Source organism: Sitophilus oryzae, unplaced genomic scaffold, assembly GCF_002938485.1.
Source record: "Sitophilus oryzae breed Bouriz unplaced genomic scaffold, Soryzae_2.0 scaffold_845_pilon_pilon, whole genome shotgun sequence".
Taxonomy (NCBI): Eukaryota; Metazoa; Arthropoda; class Insecta; order Coleoptera; family Curculionidae; genus Sitophilus; species Sitophilus oryzae.
Window position 1 is genome coordinate 427,796 of NW_022147467.1, and position 20,987 is coordinate 448,782.

The window sequence follows — 20,987 nt, forward strand, 5'->3', positions numbered from 1 at the left end:
ACCTCATAATCTTTTCAAATTTTTATTTCAAAAATTAATTTTGTTTAAAAATGGGGCAACATGTTTCGGGAATCAGTTACTTCCCATCTTCAGACCCAAAAAGATATTTTCACGCCAAAATTTTTTTTTTAATAAACAACGCTTTATTGTACAAAAAGCCAAAATAGCTTCATCGACAACGCATTATTTACAAAACAAACAAAAGCACAAAAAAATATACTAATAATAAAAAATGTCATACAATACAAATCATACAATTCAAAAAAATTTGCGTCATTAAAATTAGTACATTTAATACATGGACATTGCAGAACACAAAAAAAGGCGTATCAATAAAATTTTACAATAGGAAAATTGCAAATGGATATAATCAATTAAGAGTCATAAAATATTAAATACTACACTTTTAACCAGTGTGTGAGTGATCAAGATTTTAAAATTCAAAATTGTTCATGATTAAACATCAACTAAAAAGTCGTTTACCGCATATAAGGCTCTCTCCAGGAAGTATGATTTCAGATCTTTGCGAAATGCGGGAAAGAACGAAACCGACTTGATATTATATATTCAAAGGCAGATGATTGCACATTTTTTGGCAGTGTACAGTATTGAGCCTTAACTATGTTCTGAGCTCGGGGATGGCAGATAAAGATCGTGCTCCACATTCCTAAGTGGATAGTTGTGAGATTGCCTTTCGGGAATAGCAGAGATGTGCTTGCGGATTAAGCAAACGGATTCAAAAACGGATAAAGCAGGAAGAGTCAGTATTTTGAAATTTTTAAAGAAATTCTGGCAGTGAGTTCTACTGTTCAATCCCAATAAATATCGAACTGCTCTCTTTTGAAGTTTGAAAATACGATCAAATTTTGTCGCGCAGCAAGTACCTCAGAATGGAAGGCCATAACGAAGATGCGACTCAAAAAGGGCATAATAGACTATCCCAGAGGTTGATAAGTTAAGTTCCTTAGAAACTGATCTTAGCGCAAAACAGGCAGCACCAGGGGCAGCGCTTAGTTTCTTTGATAAAGGTTCGATGTGCAAGTCCCATTTTAACGAGTTGTCCGCAACAAGTCCTAAGAATTTCACAGAGTCCACTACGTCAATAGTGGTGTTATTAAGTAGAAAAGGTTGTATAGTACTTTTATATGACAAAACTTTAGTTTTTGATAGGTTGAGGCATAGAATTCGGGCTCTGAGCCCTCTTTAATTTTTAAAAAATTGTGTGATTTCGATCGCAACTTTAATCACGAATTTAAATCAATTAATTTCAATCGTTTTAACTCTGATTCCAGTTTTATTTTTTCATTAATAACAATCAACACTATTCACTTATCAGTTCCCCAGCAATATTTACTTTATCGTGGCAGACAGGTCTAAAAATAAACGATGTTTCGATTTTAATTAGCCCATAATAGGCGCACGATGGCAGAAGTTCGTCCTTTGATATTTCCCGTTTAATTAGATGATTCAGATACGTGACGCCACTGCCCTGACAGTTAATAACGTCAAATTGGGACGGTGACTTCCGCGTCGGGCGCCTTTTTCAATCTTGCCCGTAATTGGTCTCCCGTTTCTCTTTAACTCGCCGTGTGTATCGGAAATTAGGTTGATGCAGTCTGTTGACGGAATCAATTGGGTCATGTTAGTTAAACGACCTGGTGATTTTGTTTTTATTAGGGTTTTACGACGTCGAGGGACATTATGCTTTTTTAAACAGGAAAATGTAGAGAATTAGTATAAGGCCTGTCCTACGTGTCAGGGAAGATTTCGACAAATGACGTGCAAAAAGTGACAGAAAATATAATTTACCTGCGAATTCAAATGATAGAATCAATTATTACTGTCATAGATTCTCTCGTTGGGGAGACTATAATTGTATTTGATGCATATAAAAAGCAACTTTTTTTATCAATTTTAATATAAGTTTTTTTATATCTACCTATCTCTCTATATCGGGTGCGTCTCAAAAGTGACTCACCGTTATAATTTTTTTATTTTTTTCGTTAAAATAACAAGATTTGGTATGTTAGTATATGACATAAATTAGGATTGATTGACCTATTCAATTATTTTCGGTCACTTCCTTTTTCACCGGAAATTACTACAACTTTTGATTTTTAAATGGCACTCTCAGTATTTTTTTTACTTTATTCGATAGAAAATAACACTCTAAATAGAATGACGTATTTTATGTCAACTTTTGACATTTTTGCATATGGTTTATTTGAAATTATAACTTGCGGTTCGTAACGAAAGTTTGACTCGAAATACCAAGTGTGTGGTATCAAATTCTTCGTAAAGAAATGCTTTTTCCAAATATCCTAATGAGCCACCTTCTTTCCCTTTGAAAAAATTGAGATATGATTAAAAAACGATTTGAGCATTTTCTGATTGGCCAGGACAAGACACTAAAAACATTAGACGATCTAATTTATTTTTCCAGCGCTCCTGGATTAAGAATGAGTGTTTTTAACATAGCCATGGCACTCTAGATTCAAATTTAAAATACAATTTTTTATTAAGCGAAACTGTCAAAAAATGACATATTATGTTGCCATTCTATTGAGAATGTCATTTTGTATCGAATAAAGTAAAATAATCCCTAGTATGCCATTTAAAAATCAAGAATTGTACTCACTTCCGGTGAAACAGGAAGTGAACAAAAACAATTGAATACGTCAATCAATACTAATGATGATTTATGTCATATACTAACGTACCAAGTCTCGTTATTTTATCTGAAAAAATAAAAAAGTTATAGGGGTGAGCCACTTTTGAGACGCACCCGGTATACAGGATGTCCCAATATTCCGTGGACATAGAATTACATAGATTTAATTGCTGTTGTTAAAGTATCACATTTTCCGATAACAACTATCATTCTTTTCATAGCACTGAACTAAATAAATTTTGTGTTTTAATTATCATAGAAACGCGTTTTCATTTTTAGGACTTCAACTATATTTTCATGTTTTTTTTTTAATTTTCTCTAATACGGTATGGAAATTTGGAAACGAATAAACGGGATTAAACATTTTAGAACAAGCAAAAAATTTGATGAAGAATATATTTTCCTCAAAAATCAATAATAAAAGAGTTTTCTTCTTATAAAGACAACCCGGGGACATACTGTATAGGTACTGTGTTCAATTTATTTTGATTCCAAAATTACGTGGTAGTCAAAGGTGGTAGTTCAGAATATTGGGACATCCTGTATAAGACAAAGTTCCTAACCAAATATTAATTTTTCAAAATATGAAATAAATGTAGAAAAAAATAATTGTTTCGTTGATGACGCAGGTCACAGTCGTCGCTGTTTTAAAAATCTTTTTAGGTGAATATACTAAAACGTAAGTATACTAAAACTATACCTTATCCGGTTTTTTTTATACAGGGTGAGTTTCCTACGATGTTCTCTATGGGTACCTATCTTGGAAACTACTAGAGATAAAGAGTCGGTTAAATGGGGAAAGAATTGCAGTTTTGTGGGGTGATAAATATGCGCCTTTCAGATTTATGAAAAAATTCATGGCTTACTAGATATTTTGAAAAAAACAAATTTCGGCTATTTTAAAAATTGTCCCTAATTCTATTATAAGCCATTTTAGACAAAAAGTTTTCAGATAAAAGTTGTAGATAATCACATCCTTAATGAGATCGTGTCCTCTGTTTTTTTCTAAAGCCTGTCATTTTTGACATATCACACAAACATATGTTTTTTTAAATGGAAACCATAGTTGGCCATGACTTCATAAAAAGCGGCATTTTTTAAGCTTTTTAGCGATATAAGTAAGCTATAATATGTTTTCTTCGAAAAATTACTGAGTTATAGCCAATTCTTATCATTTTTAAACAATTTCACTTAGTTAGCCATGGAAACAAGTTCAATCGCCGTTACTCTCAGAAATGTGAAGCTGTCACATTCAAACTTGTAAATTAAAATAAACAAAAATTGTAAATATGAATTTCTCAAATGAAGAAAAGCGTGTAGATACTCGCGCATCAATAGAATGTTTTCAAAATGAAAATGACTTTCATTATGCCCCCCGCATAATGAAAGAAATGTTAAAAATTATTGATATCATAATAATACAAACTCAGGGATAGGAAGAGGTGGACTAATTGCATGAGCCTCCTCGATCACCTGACCTATCCATTTTAGATTTTTTTATGCGGTATGGTTAAAAATAAGGTTTACAAAAGAATTTATGAATTAAGAGAGGCACTCGAAGTGGCGGTACGAGAGAAGTTTAATTAAATCAACCGGTCCTTTTGTGAGAATAGGTAATAATTCAGTTTTAAAAAGATGTAACTCAAAACAATGGCGGATTTTTTGAGCATTTTCTAAAATAACTTAAAGTGTTTGCAGTGACTGCAGCGTTATTTTTTATTAAGTTTTAGTATAATGTAAATTCTAAAGAACCGTTTAGTAATATATTCTGACTTTTTATAAGTTATAAATCACAAAAGAATAAGAATGCCATGCAATCTAAGTGAAATTTGTCAAGAAAGATAAGAATTGGCTATAACTAAATTTAACTTTTCTAACAAGTCTTGAAAATCGTTCTCTAAAAAACATAAAATTCACCGGTCAACGTATCCTCGAAAATGTATGATCAAGAAAAGTTGAACCAATAATCTTACACGCTTTTCTTCATTTGAAAAATTCATATTTACAATTTTTGTTTACTTTAATTTACAAAGTTTGGATGTGGCAGCTTCACATTTATAAGAGCAAAGACGATTGTTTCCATGGCTAACTAAGTGAAATTATTTAAAAATGATAATAATTGGCTATAACTCGATAATTTTTCGAAGAAAACATATTATAGCTTATATCGCTGAAAAGCTTAAAAAATGGCACTTTTTAAGTCATAACCAACTATGGTTTCCATTTAAAAAAACATATGTTTGTGTCAAATGTCAAAAATGACAGGCTTTAGAAAAAAACGGAGGACACCATCTCATTAAGGATGTGATTATCTACAACTTTCTATCTGAAAACTTTTTGTCTAAAATAGCTTATAATGGAATTAGGGACAATTTTTAAAATAGCCGAAATTTGTTTTTTTCTAAATATCTAGTAAGCCATGAACTTTTTCAAAAATCTGAAAGGCGCATATTTATGACCATACAAAACTGCAATTCTTTCCCCGTTTAACCGACTCTCTATCTCCAGTAGTTTCCGAGATACCCATAGAGAACATCGTAGGAAACTCACCCTGTATATGATCTTTTGCATCCGAGGTACAAACATTTGTATTCGCTATTTAGCACAAGACACCAAGTTTAACTATAACCATGTGGTACAAAAGGAATCGTTTTTGTTGTTATATTTCATTTAATAGTATTTGATGTAAAGGCATATTCACGCAATATGCGAAATTTAAATAAAATTATAACGCATTCTCCAAATCGCCTTAATTAATACTAATTAAACCAAGAACAGTTATTTAAGAAGAATAAATAATGACCACCAGTTGAAAAGCGAATTTTAACAAAAGTCTCACATCACCTTCGATAGCTCAGTTGGTAGAGCGGTGGACTGTAGTGGTAAACCAAAAGTAGACATCCATAGGTCGCTGGTTCAAATCCGGCTCGAAGGAATTTTTTTTATATTTTTTTTCACATATCGTTTCCATCCATTTATCTATTCTATGGTATTAAAAAATGTACCAATAGAAAAAAATACAGAAAAAATTAGTTAAACGAAAAAATAATCAAAATATTTTGAAAAAAAATGTTTTTGTACCAAACAGAGGAATTATTCTCTGTTTGGTTTGGTAAATTAAATTTGGTCTGTAAAATTATGAAAAAAAAACATTTTTTTTTCATAATTTTAATAATAATTTTTTAATACATAAAGTTAATATGATTAAAAACTCGTATAAATGACTGACTTTTCAATCAGTTTTATAGTTATTTATGTATCAATGGAATTATAAGGGTGGTAATTACCGAGGGTAAGGTTAGTTTGCCCTAGGTTATTAACACTTTATAATTCCTGTGGTCTTTGTACCGGGTGTCCCACTAAGAATAGCTCTCAGCTGTGTCTCGGAAAGTATTAGCAGTAGGGCTTACGGAAAAAAATATTTATAACTAAAGGGACTATGAGAAATTGCTGGAAATTATTTTCAAGTTTGTAAAACGGCCGCTAGGTGGCGCAACTGCAATGGAAAATAAGAAAATATATTTTTTACAGAATTTTGCCTAGATAATGGGTACTATAAATAATAGCTTCATAATCTTCAGTAAATTTTGGATTTTTTTTGTTAGAACCATTTTCCCCTATCTGCTAAAATAAAGTGGTGGGGGAAGGTTAGATCTATCTTTATTTAAATGTTAATAACTCCGGACTGGATGATCAGAATCCAACACACAAGGGCTCGTTTAAAAGAGCATTTCTTACTTTATATTATACCATAAAAATAATAATAATAAGGTTTAGAACGTAGACGCTAGGGGGCGCTTTCTTACAATTTAACAAACATAGCGCGTTCTTTTCAAAAAATTAAATACGATAGTATGTGTTATTTTAGCTGATAGTGAAGAGTAGTAAAAGCTTAAAAAGTCAGCGAAAACCGCATCTTGATATCTTCTTTCAAACCAAAGATATTAGCAAAATTATAATAGCCCTCTTGATTAGGCCCATTCTAACAAAAAAATAAGATAGAAACAGGTAGTTTATTTTAAAATAGACGAAATACCAGAATACCATAATACAAGATGTATTAATATCTAATAATTAAGATATTAATAATAGTGAACAAGAAACGATGATTCAGTGAAGTCATGGTAGGCTTTGGAAAAAAGTTGCTTCTCGCTTAATAGGATAAACGTCAAATTGTTATTAGATCAACATTTTGATAGTCTTAGCAGCGTTTTTTTATCTTTTAAATGCTTTTTCAAAATGTCTTTATTATTTGAAATAGTTGAAGTTATTGGTTTTGAAAAAGCAATCAAAAGATAAAAAACGCTGCTAAGACTATCAAAATGTTGATCTAATAACAATTTGACGTTTATACTATTACGTCAAAAGCAACTTTTTTCCAAAGCCTACTATGACTTCACTAAATCATCGTTTCTTGTTCATTATTATTAATATCTTAATTATTAGATACCTATTAATACATCTGATATTATGAGATTCTGGTATATCGTTGATTTTAAAATAAACTAACTGTTTCTGTCTTATTTTTAGGTTAGAATTGGCATAATCAAGAGGGCTACTGATACCGTGTTGTAAAAATAAGGTAATTAAGGGCTTATTTTTTGGTATTTATTATAATTTTGCTAATATCTTCGGTTTGAAAAAAGATATCAAGATGCGGTTTTCGCTGACTTTTTAAGCTTTTACTACTCTTTACTATCAGCTAAAATTACATATACTATTGTATTTAATTTTTTTGAAAAAAACGCGCAATGTTTGTTAAATTGTAAGACAACGCCCCCTAGCGTCTACGTTCAAAAGCTTATTATTATTGTTTATATGGTACAATATAGAGAAAGAAACGCTCTTTTAAACGAGCCCTCTCTTGTTGGATTCCGATCATCCAGTCCAGAGTTATTAATATTCGAATGAAAACAGATCTAACCTTCCCCCACCACTTTATTTTGCTAGATAGGAGAAAATGGCTCTAACAAAAAATATTCAAAATTTACTGAAGATTGAGAAGCTAGTAATTATAGTACACCTTATCTAGGCAAAATTGTGGAAGAACTCCATTCTCTTATTTTTTGTTGCAGTTGCGCCCCCTAGCGGTCTTTCTACAAACTTGAAAATAATTTCCAGCAATTTCCCATAGCCTTTTTAGTTATAAATATTTTTTTCCGCAGCCGCTACGGCTAATACTTTCCGAGGTACAGCCGAGAGCTATTCTTAGTGGGACACCCTGTACATTAACAATATATTGAAATGTATCATTTATAATAATTAATTATTTAAATAGTTTAGTTTCTATAAACATTAAAATTAACCGTAGGCCAATAAAAAAAACTGCACAATATCGTGACAACTAAAGCTTCATTCAGAACCTCGCAATTAGTGGACTAAATTAGTGGTTTCAATTACACTTTATACTTTTTAGTTATTCACAATGTTTAGAAACACAATTAAAATTAATAGAATATCCTAGCAACAGCTTACGTTAGTGAGTTGTATCCATAGAGAAAGCCTAATATTTAGCTTTTCAAACAATCAACTTTTGACTTCTAACCATAATTTCTCTTGGCGGATGATCAAAGGCCAAAATGACATTTCTCGCAAATTTTGAAGTATAATTAGTGGAAAAGTTAAGTTTGATAACTTTCTACTAATTGAAAATGTCTACCACTAATTTTGACGTTCTGAATGCTTACATTTAAACTAAGGGAACAAATTTCTACGCTAATTGAAACCACTAATTTATTCCACTAATTGCGAGGTTCTGAATGAAGAAATAACAATTTTAATATGACATTACATCGCTATGAGCTCTTACAACCGCAGCAATCCTGTCTGGTTGTGTATTTATTAATGATTGACATACGCACTGATAAAAAAGATAGACTTGAACTAAAGTCATCATCGTTCTTGAAAAAAAAATTAGTGGCAAGAGAATTTATTTTTGCGTAAAAGAAAATATTTTGCCTGAAGAAAAACTCTATTAACTCAAGAAAACTGGTTCTCTAGAAAAATTAGAAAATTTCTCTTGAATCTATTTTCATTCAACCAAGTGCAAGTTACTTTGTTTTAAGATAATAAGAAAAATAAGCTAGGAAGTACTATATTCAAGAAACATGGCCATTTTTCCAATAGCTAAATACTCTTTTGATGAAAAATAATAACGACACGCAAAGACGATGACGAAGGACGGTATAGATAATCAGTCGGCAGTCCAATCAGTCGTACGCATTTCATAGGTCGCACATCATAGTACGCACGGGTTTTGTTGCTTGGAATCACTTCACTTGGAATTTTGCATAATTTGCTTTTTAAAGGCCTTTCGTATAGCAAATTAGTGATCGTTATTAACATGCATTTGTCATTTTTTATGGAATTTTAGGATATATGGATTCTTTAAAGGAGTTTCTGAAAAAATGGAAATTAGAGCATTTATTTGCTATATTTGAAGGTAAGAGACATTTACCTAATGCACCTGTTTAGATAATGCATGCGTAACTATAGAATAAGAATATAGGTATCGATTTTTGTATGCAAATAATTTTTTTTTTTAAATTTGTAGAGTGATGAACCACCCTAAAAAATACCAAGTAGTGAAGAAGCAGAAATAACCTAAATTTATCAGAAAATAATATACCTCGTATCTAATATGCCTGTATATGATGTATAGACTTCTCTTATATCAAAATAAATTTTAGCTGAGTCAATAGTAAGTAAGTAAGAAATCAAGAAATGTCCCTTTTCAATCAAGAATTTTTGCATGAATCAAAGAGACTATTGTTCTTGTAGCAAGAACTTCTTTAAATAGAGAAAATACTTTGGACAGATAGATTCTTCTATTCTCTAAAGTAATTTTTTAAAGCTTATGAAAAGATAGTTAATGCTTTGGGCAAAGAAACGTCGTTCTTGGCCCTATTGAAAAGTGCCAATCTTTTGGGTCAAAGTCATATTCATTTCGACTGAGAGATCCTTTTTTTCAGCGCGCCAGGGCAAAATTTTTCGGCAATTGACATAAAATCATTGTCAAATGGACAGCGGTTCGTTGAGGATCGTCACGCAACTTTTGTTTCGTTTTATGCCACAATGTATGAATAACATTAAGGTCCGGACTGTTCCAAGGCCATGAGAAGAACTTTATGTTATTGTCCCTAAACCATTTTTTAGCATGTTTAGCCGTATGGCATGCACCGCCATCCTGTTAAAATATAAAATTCACCTCTTGGGACAGGTCCTTAGCACTTAGCACAAGATTATTTTTCAAAATTTCTTGATTTTTTGACGCATTTATTGTGCCTTCTATCACCTCATATCTTCCTGGACCTATTTTGGACATACATCCATAAATCAAAATGTCTTTAGGAAATTTCACTGTCCTTTTGAGGCAATCTTTATCAAATAGACACTCTAGCGGTGTTCGATTATATTTATTATATTGGTATTAAGCTGGCTCATATGCACATGTAATCCGTGCATTTGTAATTTGTGATTGGAATTATCAGCATCAGATTGGGAGATAATTAAACATTGCACCTTAATGTCACTTTTGTAGTTCGTAAAATCAGAAGTTTCAATCCGACGCTGATAATTACAATCGCAAACTGCAAGTGAAAGGATTACATGTGCACGCAGGTATGAGCCTCATAAAACCTCAAAAGGACAGTAGAATTTCCTAAAAGCTTATTTCCTAAAATTATGCTTTTAGGGTGTTCGTAGGTATGTCCACAGCGAGTCTAGGAAGGCATGAGGTGGTATAGAAAGCACAATTAAAGGCGGGCGGCCACTGCGAGCGAAACTAAACTAAGCCAAGCGAAGATAATATTTGTAAAAATCAGCTCCCATACTTTTAAATGCATTAGCGGCCACTTGAGCGAAACTAAACGAAAATATATGAACGAAGATTCAAATCGTAGTTTAGTTTCGCTCGTTTTAGTTCGTGAGAGGTTCCAGCGAATTTTTCGCACCGATTAGTTCTATGATAGCAGAGACACAATACGAAAACGCAGCTAATTACTCAGCGAAAATCGTTCCCAGTGGCCGATGAAACTTATTTTCGTTTAGTTACCTTTGTTTTTATATTCTTAGCTTAGTTTAGTTACGCTCGCACTGATAAAAAAGATAGACTTGAACTAAAGTCGTCATCGGTCTTGAAAAAAAAAATTTAGTGGCAAGAGAATTTATTTTAGCGTAAAAGAAAATATTTTGCCTGAAGAAAAACTCTCTTAACTCAAGAAAACTTGTTCTCTTGAAAAATTCGAAAATTTCTCTTGAATCTATTTTCATTCAACCAAGTGCAAGTTGCTTTGTTTTAAGATAATAACAAAAATACGCTAGGAAGTACTTCATTCAAGAAACATGGCCATTTTTCCAATAGCTAAATACTCTTTTGATGAAAAATAATAACGACACGGTGAACAAGACGATGACGAAGGACGGTACATACAATCAGTCGGCAGTCCGATCAGTCGCACGTCGCATTTCATAGATCGCACATCATAGTACACACTGATTTTGTTGCTTGGAATTTTGCATAATTTGCTTTTTAAACGCATATCGTGTAACAAATTAATGATTGTTATTAACATGCATTTGTCATTTTTTATGGACAAATTTTAGGATATAATATGAATTCTTTAAAGGAGTTTCTGAAAAAAATGGAAATTAGAGCTTTTTTTTTGCTATATTTGAAGGTAAGAGACATTTACCTAATGCCCTGTTTAGATAATGCATGCGTGACTATAGATAGAATAAGAACATAGGTATCGATTTTTTATGCAAATAATTACAACAATTTTAGAATTTCAAGTCGTCGTATTAAAAAATGCAAAATGTGACCAAAGCTTGTAATTTTAATAATTTGTTTGCTTTACTTTGATTAATCGTGATGTAACATTTTTTTGTCATTTGTAGAGTGATGAACCACCCCAAAAAATACCAAGTAGTGAAGAAGCACAAATAACTACTATCGAGGAAAATAATATCACTTTACTTACTACAGACGAGGAAAACCTAAATTTATCAGAAAATAATATACCTCCTAATATGCCTGTATATGTATGATGTATAGACTTCTCTTAGATCAAAATACATTTTAGTTGAGTCAATGGTATTCGCTGTTGGTTTAAGAAAAGTGTCTCTTTAATCAAGAAATATCCCTTTTCAATCAAGAATTTTTGCATGAATCAAAGAGACTATTGTTCTTGTATCAAGAACTTCTTTGCATATTAATTTTGGGTCAAGAGTGAAATATTTTGGACAGATAGATTCTTCTATTCTCTAAAGTAATTTTTTAAAGCTTATGGAAAGATAGTTAATGCTTTGGGCAAAGAAACGTCGTTCTTGGCCCTATTGAAAAGCGCCAATCTTTTGGGTCAAAGTCATATTCATTTCGACTGAGAGATCCTTTTTTTCAGTGCGCAGTGGCCGCCTGCCTTACTACGTCAAATATAAAGAAATCTTGAAAAACAGTCTTCTGTCAAGTGCAAGAGATCTTTACCAGGACATGAATTTTATATTTTAACAGGATGGCGGTGCATGCCATATGGTTAAAACTGCTAAAAAATTGTTTAGGGCAATAACATCAAGGTCCTCTCATGGCCTTCGCACAGTCCGGACCTTAATGTTATCGGGACATGGTGGCATAAAATGAAACAAAATTTGCGTGACGATCTCTAACGTACCGTTGCCCATTTGACGATGATATTAAGTGAATTATGTCAATTTGTTTTATTATTATTATTATTACCTTGGCGTATGTCAATCATTAATAAAAACAATGCCAGACAGGCTGGCAGTGGTTGTAAAAGCGCATGCCGATGTGACGCCATATTAAAATTAAAACAGTAATTTATTAAAGTGTCCGAACATTTTGTTGTCACTATATTATTCAATGTTTTTGTTGCTATATTCGCTTACAGTTTATTTTAATGTTTATAGGAACTAAACTATTTAAATACTCATTAGAAATGTTAAATTTTAATATAGTAGGTACTTTTAATGTAGTTCTTAAATATAATAATCCAGTTTATGAAAATAAGGGTTTTCAATAAATTTTTGTTTGTCCGATCATTTAGTTTTTAGGGCTTGTATTTATGGTTAGCGTTGGTATAACCAAAACGATATTAGCTTATATTAATTCATTTCTGTTTTTACCCAGACAGTATGAATGTCATATTTGATTTTTTACCAGACTATTTAACTTTTACCTTCAAGTAGGTATTTTATTAACATCACAAACTAAACCATTTACGCACTAGCGATTCTAGAACAGTTCTTTAGAAAATATCGTGTACGAGGTCGAGTTTTTTGTTTTCCTCGCTATTTCACAAATCGAATCGAACGTAAGAAATCATTGTTCCTTTTTTTCCTCGTTCTCTGTAGCATTAAAATACGTTTTTCCTAGTGCGAAACTAGGTCGAGCGAAAAGTGGATGTCGTGAGTCGCCGAAAACTTGGTAGGAATAATTTATGCTAAGGTAGAGCCTAAATTTCCCTTGCAAAGTTGTTACATGCATTATTATCCGACAAACGAATCTAAAACAGCAAGAGGAATTCGGGCAAAAAAAGTCGATGTTGTCTTCACACTGCACAGTGTTGTTTTGGAATCTTGGAGTCAATCATTCTCAGATTTGAGGTCTATATTATCGGTCTACAAGAAAAACTCACTCCAAGTCCTTACACAAGTCCAATTATTTCATTTTTAACGAGGTTTTATTTTTAACACCGCTGGTTTATGTTGGCATTATTTGGTATTACCTAGTGGTCTTATTCGTGGTATTAGTTGGCATTTTTGGCGTTATTCGTGGTATTAGTGTACAGAAATTTGTCAGCGGTTTACCCCTCGATTTTTGACTTATTTATCATTTGACTAGATTTCCAGATTATAGAGCTACGTTAGTAAATCTAATAATAATCTGTAAATCTAATTTCATTCTATTCAGAGTGTCATTTTCTATCCAGTAAAGTAAAAATACACCAAAGGTGCCATTTTGAAATTAAAAGTTGTAGTCGTTTCCGGTAAAATGGGAAGTGACCGAAAACAATAGAATACGTCAATAAATCCTAATTTATGTCGTATACTAACCTACCAAATCTCGTTTTTTTATCTGAAAAAATAAAAAAGTTATAGGGGGTGAGCCACTTTTGAGTCGCGCATTCGGTGTATGTAAGTTTTTTCAGAATAATAGCTCTATATTAGCCAATTACTTTCATTTTTAAATTATTTTCATAAGTCTATAGTAACGTTATATTTTTAGAGGAAAAATGCATTAAAAATATTTTTTTGGACTTAGTGTATTTTGTTTGTAGACCGACGATATTTTTGTGGACAGTTGAATATTGCCATTAAAGGAAACATTTTACATCCAAAGTAAGTATCTGTTTTTCTAAAAATCTGTTCTAAAAGTTTATCTATAAATATTTTTTTAGTTAGTCTAGTCTAACAATATATTTTTGACATTTTGACCGAACATCTACAAGCATAATGCTACATTACATAATTTTTTTTTCTAAATATGACTACGTCATTGGCGGTCGGTCTTGGTTTTCGGTCTCGGTCTTGCAATCGCTCATCACTAGTGGTTTGTCATTTTCCTCCTAGAAGTGGCTTGATACTCGCTCTATAGGGCAACGGCCCAGCTACGTCGAAACACCGGTTCCCATTAGAACACCGAAGTTAAGCGACGTAAGGCGATGCTAGTTGATGGACGGGTGACCGGTTCGAAACTTTGAATCGTGCTGTTGTCCAAGGGAAAAGTGTAAAATCTATTGATACACACTGCTCATTCACGCCGGTTCGAGGCCGGATGAGATCGGATATCTCGTGAGTAAGAGTTAATTTAGACACTTCCTAAGTCGGTAGGCCATTGACCATGATATGGCCGAGGACCGCGGTTCGGATTCCGCGTAAACAAAGTAGGTCCCGTCCAGTTTAGCCATTGCAGCAGAAAGGAGACGTTAACTTGAACCTCACACATACTCGCTCTATTTAGATGAATGAATGTTTTTATTTTAATAGATATAGTCCTGACCAAAGATGTTTAAACTCAAGAGATACAATTGTTTACGTTTTTCCATTATCAGACATTATTTTATCCTTATTTTCCCGTCTCTCTTACCCCAAAAACGTTTGCCACATTTACTTATATATACAATTAATATTCGACTAACACCACAATCAATTATGAAGAAATTTCGTTATATTTCTATATTTATATCAAGTACATTAATTTGCTAACGTCAACTTTTTTATTTAATACTTAATTACTTTATTATTTTTAATTTTTTAATGGAATAAAATATCAAAGTAGTCTTTCCTTAAAAAAAACAGCAGTTTGGCAACGTCACTCTTAGGAATTTACGACGTAGTAAAACGGAAATCGAGTCAGAATGAATATTCAAAATAGCTGCTAGTGCGATATTGCCATTCCGCCGGTAGGTGTTTTGTGTAGTTTTACTGTTTAATTGTGGTTTTAACATTTTTGTGATATGTTGTGAACTTGTGTAAACATTATTTGGAAAATATGGTACATTCGTGTGTTGTGTGTAAGAGAGTGGAATATTTAAATCCTCATTTAACTTTTCATCGGTAAGTAGGGTTAGGTATATTATTATATTCTTGTTTCTAAATATAGAGGTGGTACCTAAAATAATAAAGAGCATATTTCTAAATATTACCTTTATTTTTTGGTTTATAATACCAAATGGTTACCTATAAACTAAGAATAATTTAATTTAAGAATAAGTTCTATAAACCGTTAGGTAACCTAGTAATTTATAAAATTACGAACTTTTATTTTTGAACTTGATTTTTTTACTTTATATTGTTACGGATTCCGTGGGTCCACTAATTTAAACTCACGATAAAATACTTAACGAATTTATTTTCTCACTTTATACACAATTACTAACTTATAACACACAACAAACTAACTATTTATAAGATTCCTTCACCAAATTGTCCGATTTTCAATTTCCACGCGGTATATTCAAATTAAAAAACTTTAAACTTCCCCAACTGTCGTAAGCGCTCCTTTTATATAGCTGTGGTGAGTATTTCGCGAACAATCTAAAATTATCGGGACGGGTCCGCCATCTACTAGTACATTCTATTGTCTGCTTCGCTTACTTGTCGACTTGATTAAGAGATGGCGCTACAACAAAATATTGTCTTCAGGTTTCTGGACACGTTGCGGTTTTAGTTGCTCGCTTCTCCGACAGATGGCGCCACATACACCTTGACATTGCCCCCTTCTCAAATTTGATCGTCCCGATCAAGGTTTCCTGTCTGGTATCTCTTCAATCGATCCAGATGAACTACTTTCATCTTACTTCTAGGGCTGCGTTGAATCCGGTACACTACATCATTTATCCTCTTGATGACTGTATAAGGACCTTCCCATGCTGGAGTTAACTTTGGGGACCTTCCTTTCTTGCGCTGTGGATTATACAACCATACTCTATCGTCCTGTTGAAATCCCGTAGAATTAGCTCTGAGGTCGTAACGAGCTTTCATCCGGTCACTGGCTAGCGTAATCTTACTTCTCACGGCCTTATGAATTCCCAATAATCTTTCCTTCCTAACGACTCTTTCGAACGACCGTCCAACGTTATCTTGTTCCATTTTTCCTCCAGATCGAGTACTTGGTCCTTGTCTAGCTGCGCAAATCTTACAACGTTGACACCATTTCTTAACATCTTCACAATAATCCACCCAGTAAAAACGGTCTCTCAGCTTGCTCAGGGTCTTGTTTACCCCAAGATGGGCTCCAGTTTTACACCATGAATTTCTTCCAATACCTGGATAACTTTCTTCCTTGGTACCAGTAACTGAGTTGTTACTGTCCTGCCATCCGCACTTTCCCACGTGCGCTTTAACAATCCATTCTCAATCACCAGTGAATTCCACTGAGCCCAGAGAGCTTTGAAAACGAGCCCTCTGTCCGCAATATCCTGCCACGGTGGTCTCGCCGTTACCTTCCTTGAGCCGTAGTATTGCTCCGATGTCTGGATCTTCCATTTGATCTTTCCTCAATTGTATCTGTCGTCCATGGTTCGTCAGTTCTAAGCTTAAAATTCTTTATTCTGATAGTGCTTTCGCGATGTTTCATTTTCTTGTCCAAGGTAGCTCGTCGTCGATCTAGGTCGTTGTCGATAATTTGTACCCGTCCTACACGGCACCCAGCGGTTTTCTAGTTTCCCGAACACAGTCTTCTTGGTATCACCAGGTATCATCACAATTTTCGATGATCTTTCTTCCATATTTCCTGGTCTCTTCTCTTTAGATACAGAAAATTCCTCATTTCCGATTTTCAGGATGTTTTCTGGTGATCAAACGAAAAACCATGTTGACTGATCACATCCATACCCATGATAAAATCATCTTCAATGTCTGCCACTAAAACGCTATGCCGAAACTTCAAATTCCCTAACTCCAGTTCCATGAAAGCCTCTCCCCGTACAACGGCCATTTCCCCCGTAACTGTACGTAAATACACTCTTCTTCTAAGAGGCATCATCTTCAATCCTTGCACTGAGTTAGTCCGCACCAACGACACCATAGCGCCTGTGTCCACAGTCATTCGAATTCTTCTACCATTGACCTTCCCGTTGATCACCAAACTGTCAGCGGTTTTTCCTAGACTCCTAACGGAAAACATCATAGGGGCTCTGTTTTCTTCAGCCAATACTCGCTCATTAGTGTTGATTTCCTGGTGCCTATGTTCTCTCGATGGTAAACGGAATCGCATTTCGACGCGGCAATCCCGTTTGATGTGGCCATTCCTGCCACATCTATAGCAACTTATGTCCTGGGATCTTCCGATGTGCCGATGTTCTCTGGATAGTAAATGGAATCGCATTTGGATGCGACAATCCCGTTTGATGTGGCCATTCCTGCCACATCTATAGCACCTAATATCCTGGGATCTTCTCTGGTTCTCTGTCTGGGTGTTGTTGCTACTCTTGTTCACTAGTAACTCACATAGTTTACTAAACATCTCCTCCAAACTTCTGTGGGTACTCTCGGGCTGTTCCTCGACTGTTAGTGATCTTATTTTCGGTCTAGGGATGGCGCTAAAAGCAGCTTCTATTTCCAGCGCCCTGACCAGTGCTTCGCTGCTGGTAGAAAATCGTGATATTTGTAGCGCCCTCTGTAATTCGTTGTCCCTCAATCCGCTGATAAAACACTGGGCGGCGAGTTCCTCCCTAAACCCTTCCGGTGCTTCTGGATATGCCAGGTGTACCAGCCGACGTAAGTCTGCTTCAAATTCCTGCAGACTCTCTCCGGACCTCTGCAGGCGTGTCTTGATCTGGGCCTGGTAAAGTTGGCGTCGATGTTGGTCGCCATATCTTCTGTCCAGTGCAGCGACCAAAGTTTGGTATTCCTGCTGTTGGGCTGCAGGAATAGTTTGCAACAGTTCCAGGGCAGGGCCACGCAGCGCGATGACAAGTGCCGCTGCTTTCTCCTGGTCAGTCCATCCGTTGGCAGCGGCGGCTGCTTCAAACTGACGGTGGTACATTGTCCATGTCGTTTGTCCATCGTAGGTCGGGGCCTTAAGGTTCGCTGTTCCTTGAACGCCAGGTGTCTTTACTTGTACCTTGGTCTTCTGTAGGTCCATCTCCAATCTTTCTATCTTCTGCTGAAGGCGCTCCTCCAGATCTTCTACAGCTTCTTGGAAGTGGTTCTGTTGTTCCTGGCAACGTACTTCCAACATTGATTGTTGCTTTTTTTCCATTTTTTCGAAACTTTTCTTGATACGGTCCTGCTCTTCAAGTTTTTCTTCTTGTCGACGCACTTCAAAACCTTGTAAAATTTTCTCGATCCGGTCCTGTTCCTCTTGTCTTTCTTTTTGATGACGCGCCTCTAAGCCTTCCAGAATTTTCTCAAGCCGGTCCTGTTCTTCTTGTTTATCTTTCTGGCGACGCACTTCTAGATTTTCTACAATTTTCTCCAACCGTTCTTGTCTAATTTCTTGATTCTCCATAAGCATTTTCTGTAGTTGGTCTTGTTCTTCTTGACGTCGTAGTTTTTCCTCTTCTTTTTCTCTACGGAGTCTTTCTTGTTCTTCTGCCTTCTCTCTTCTCATATTCTCCATAAAATCGCCCAATAACTTGCTTACTTCCTCCATTTTCTTCGCTTGTTCTCTTGTACCAACCATAAAAATACTCTAATTGGGTCTAAAAATCTTCCAATCCACTTAATTTCTTCTTAAAATCCTCTTGAATCCCACTTCTGACACCAATTGTACGGATTCCGTGGGTCCACTAATTTAAACTCACGATAAAATACTTAACGAATTTATTTTCTCACTTTATACACAATTACTAACTTATAACACACAACAAACTAACTATTTATAAGATTCCTTCACCAAATTGTCCGATTTTCAATTTCCACGCGGTATATTCAAATTTCAAAAACTTTAAACTTCCCCAACTGTCGTAAGCGCTCCTTTTATATAGCTGTGGTGAGTATTTCGCGAACAATCTAAAATTATCGGGACGGGTCCGCCATCTACTAGTACATTCTATTGTCTGCTTCGCTTACTTGTCGACTTGATTAAGAGATGGCGCTACAACAAAATATTGTCTTCAGGTTTCTGGACACGTTGCGGTTTTAGTTGCTCGCTTCTCCGACAGATGGCGCCACATACACCTTGACAATATATTGAGCGTTCTTTTTTATCTTATAAGAATAAAATCTAATCTAGGTACCTACTTCGGTTCGCCCCTTTGTAGTTATTCTATCGACAACTGAGGTGTACCGAAAAATAGAATTTTTCTGACTTCAAGTTAATCAAGTTAGGATGCAAATACCGTATGATCGAAAAAAATTGGCTAGGAAATGATCGATGACATTTCCCAAAGCACAGCGTTCTTCATTTTATAGCCATCGCTGACGGCGTTTTTTCTTGATCATATTGTATCAACACCCGTAATATGCATCATACCATACTGCAACAAAATCCGCTTTATCCGAATTATTTTTGTTTTTTCTGTTGAAAAATTTAATATTCATTTTCATTTCTCGAAAAACGAGATACAAAACAATGATTCCCCTTTTTTTGCTTATTATTTCGAAACAACGTGTTTGGGGCGGGTTTTGCAACTTATCATATTAACACACTCAAATATTGATGTTTTATTTTTTTTTATTTTCTTAAAATACTGTCGGTCAATCTGCACGCCACTGGAAATTAACGACCTCAACCGTCTAATATCTGTAAACAACTACATTGTTGCCGTAGCGCCGATACCCTATTCCCTTCTTTGTCCATTTTCTTTCGCACTCGTTGATTTTCGCAAATCAATGTCGTATGAAGTTTTAGAGCGTTTTATAAATGAATGTTATATATCCCGAGTTTAAATATCTTTGGTCCTGACATATTATAGTACAGACATGAAGAACTACAAGGCCCAAATTAACGAGTTAAACACAGCCAGCAATAATATAAGTCTCAAAATGAATGAGCAAAAACTAAAGTAATAGTAAAAGGCAAATAATAAAAGGCAAATAGTAAAAAAATATATACCGGGTGCGTCTCAAAAGTGGCTCACCCCCTATAACTTTTTTATTTTTTCAGATAAAAAACCGAGATTTGGTACAGTTGTTTTTGGTCACTTCCTGTTTCACCGGAAATGACTACAACTTTTGATTTTTAAATGGCACCCTCGATATTTTTTTACTTTATTCGATAGAAAATGACATTCTGAATAGAATGATATATCATAAGTCAACTTTTGACATTCTCGCTTAATAAAAAATTGTTTTTTAAAATTCAATCTAGAGTGCCATGTGTATGTTAAAAACACTAATTCTTCTTCAAGGAGCCTAGGAAAAATAGATTTGATCGTCTAATGTTTTTAGTGTCTTGTCCTGGCCAGTTAGAAAATGCTCAAATCGTAATTTTAATCGTATCTCAATTTTTTGGAAATGGAACGAGGGTAGCTCATTATCATATTTGGAAAAATCATTTTTTTACGAATAATTTGATACCACACACTTGGTATTTCAAGTCAAATTTTCGTTACGAACAGCAAGTTATAATTTCAAATAAACCATATGCGAACATGTCAAACGTTGACATATGATATGTCATTCTATTCAGAGTGACATTTTCTATCGAATAAAGTAATAAAATACTGGGGGTGCCATTTAAAAATCAAAAGTTGTAGTAATTTCCGGTGAAACCGGAAGTGGCCGAAAACAATTGAATATGTCAATCAATCCTAATTTATGTCATATACTAACATAGCAAATCTCGTTTTTTAATTGAAAAAATAAAAAAAATTAGAGGGGTGAGCCACTTTTGAGACGCACCCGGTATATA

At 34.2% G+C, this 20,987-nt stretch overlaps 1 long non-coding RNA gene and 1 other non-coding gene across 2 annotated transcripts in view; both read left to right on the forward strand.

The window, feature by feature from the left end:
- The window catches only part of LOC115889728, a 29,202-nt gene extending 15,217 nt beyond the window's left edge, over positions 1-13,985 (forward strand). Inside the window, exon 3 of the long non-coding RNA XR_004051494.1 lies at positions 13,966-13,985. This is a non-coding gene — a long non-coding RNA (uncharacterized LOC115889728). The remainder of the gene's footprint in view (positions 1-13,965) is intronic.
- Trnay-gua lies at positions 5,515-5,606 on the forward strand. Its single transcript is given in 2 exon segments — positions 5,515-5,551; positions 5,571-5,606. It is a non-coding gene; the product is annotated as a tRNA-Tyr (tRNA).
- Positions 13,986-20,987: the final 7,002 nt, after the last annotated feature.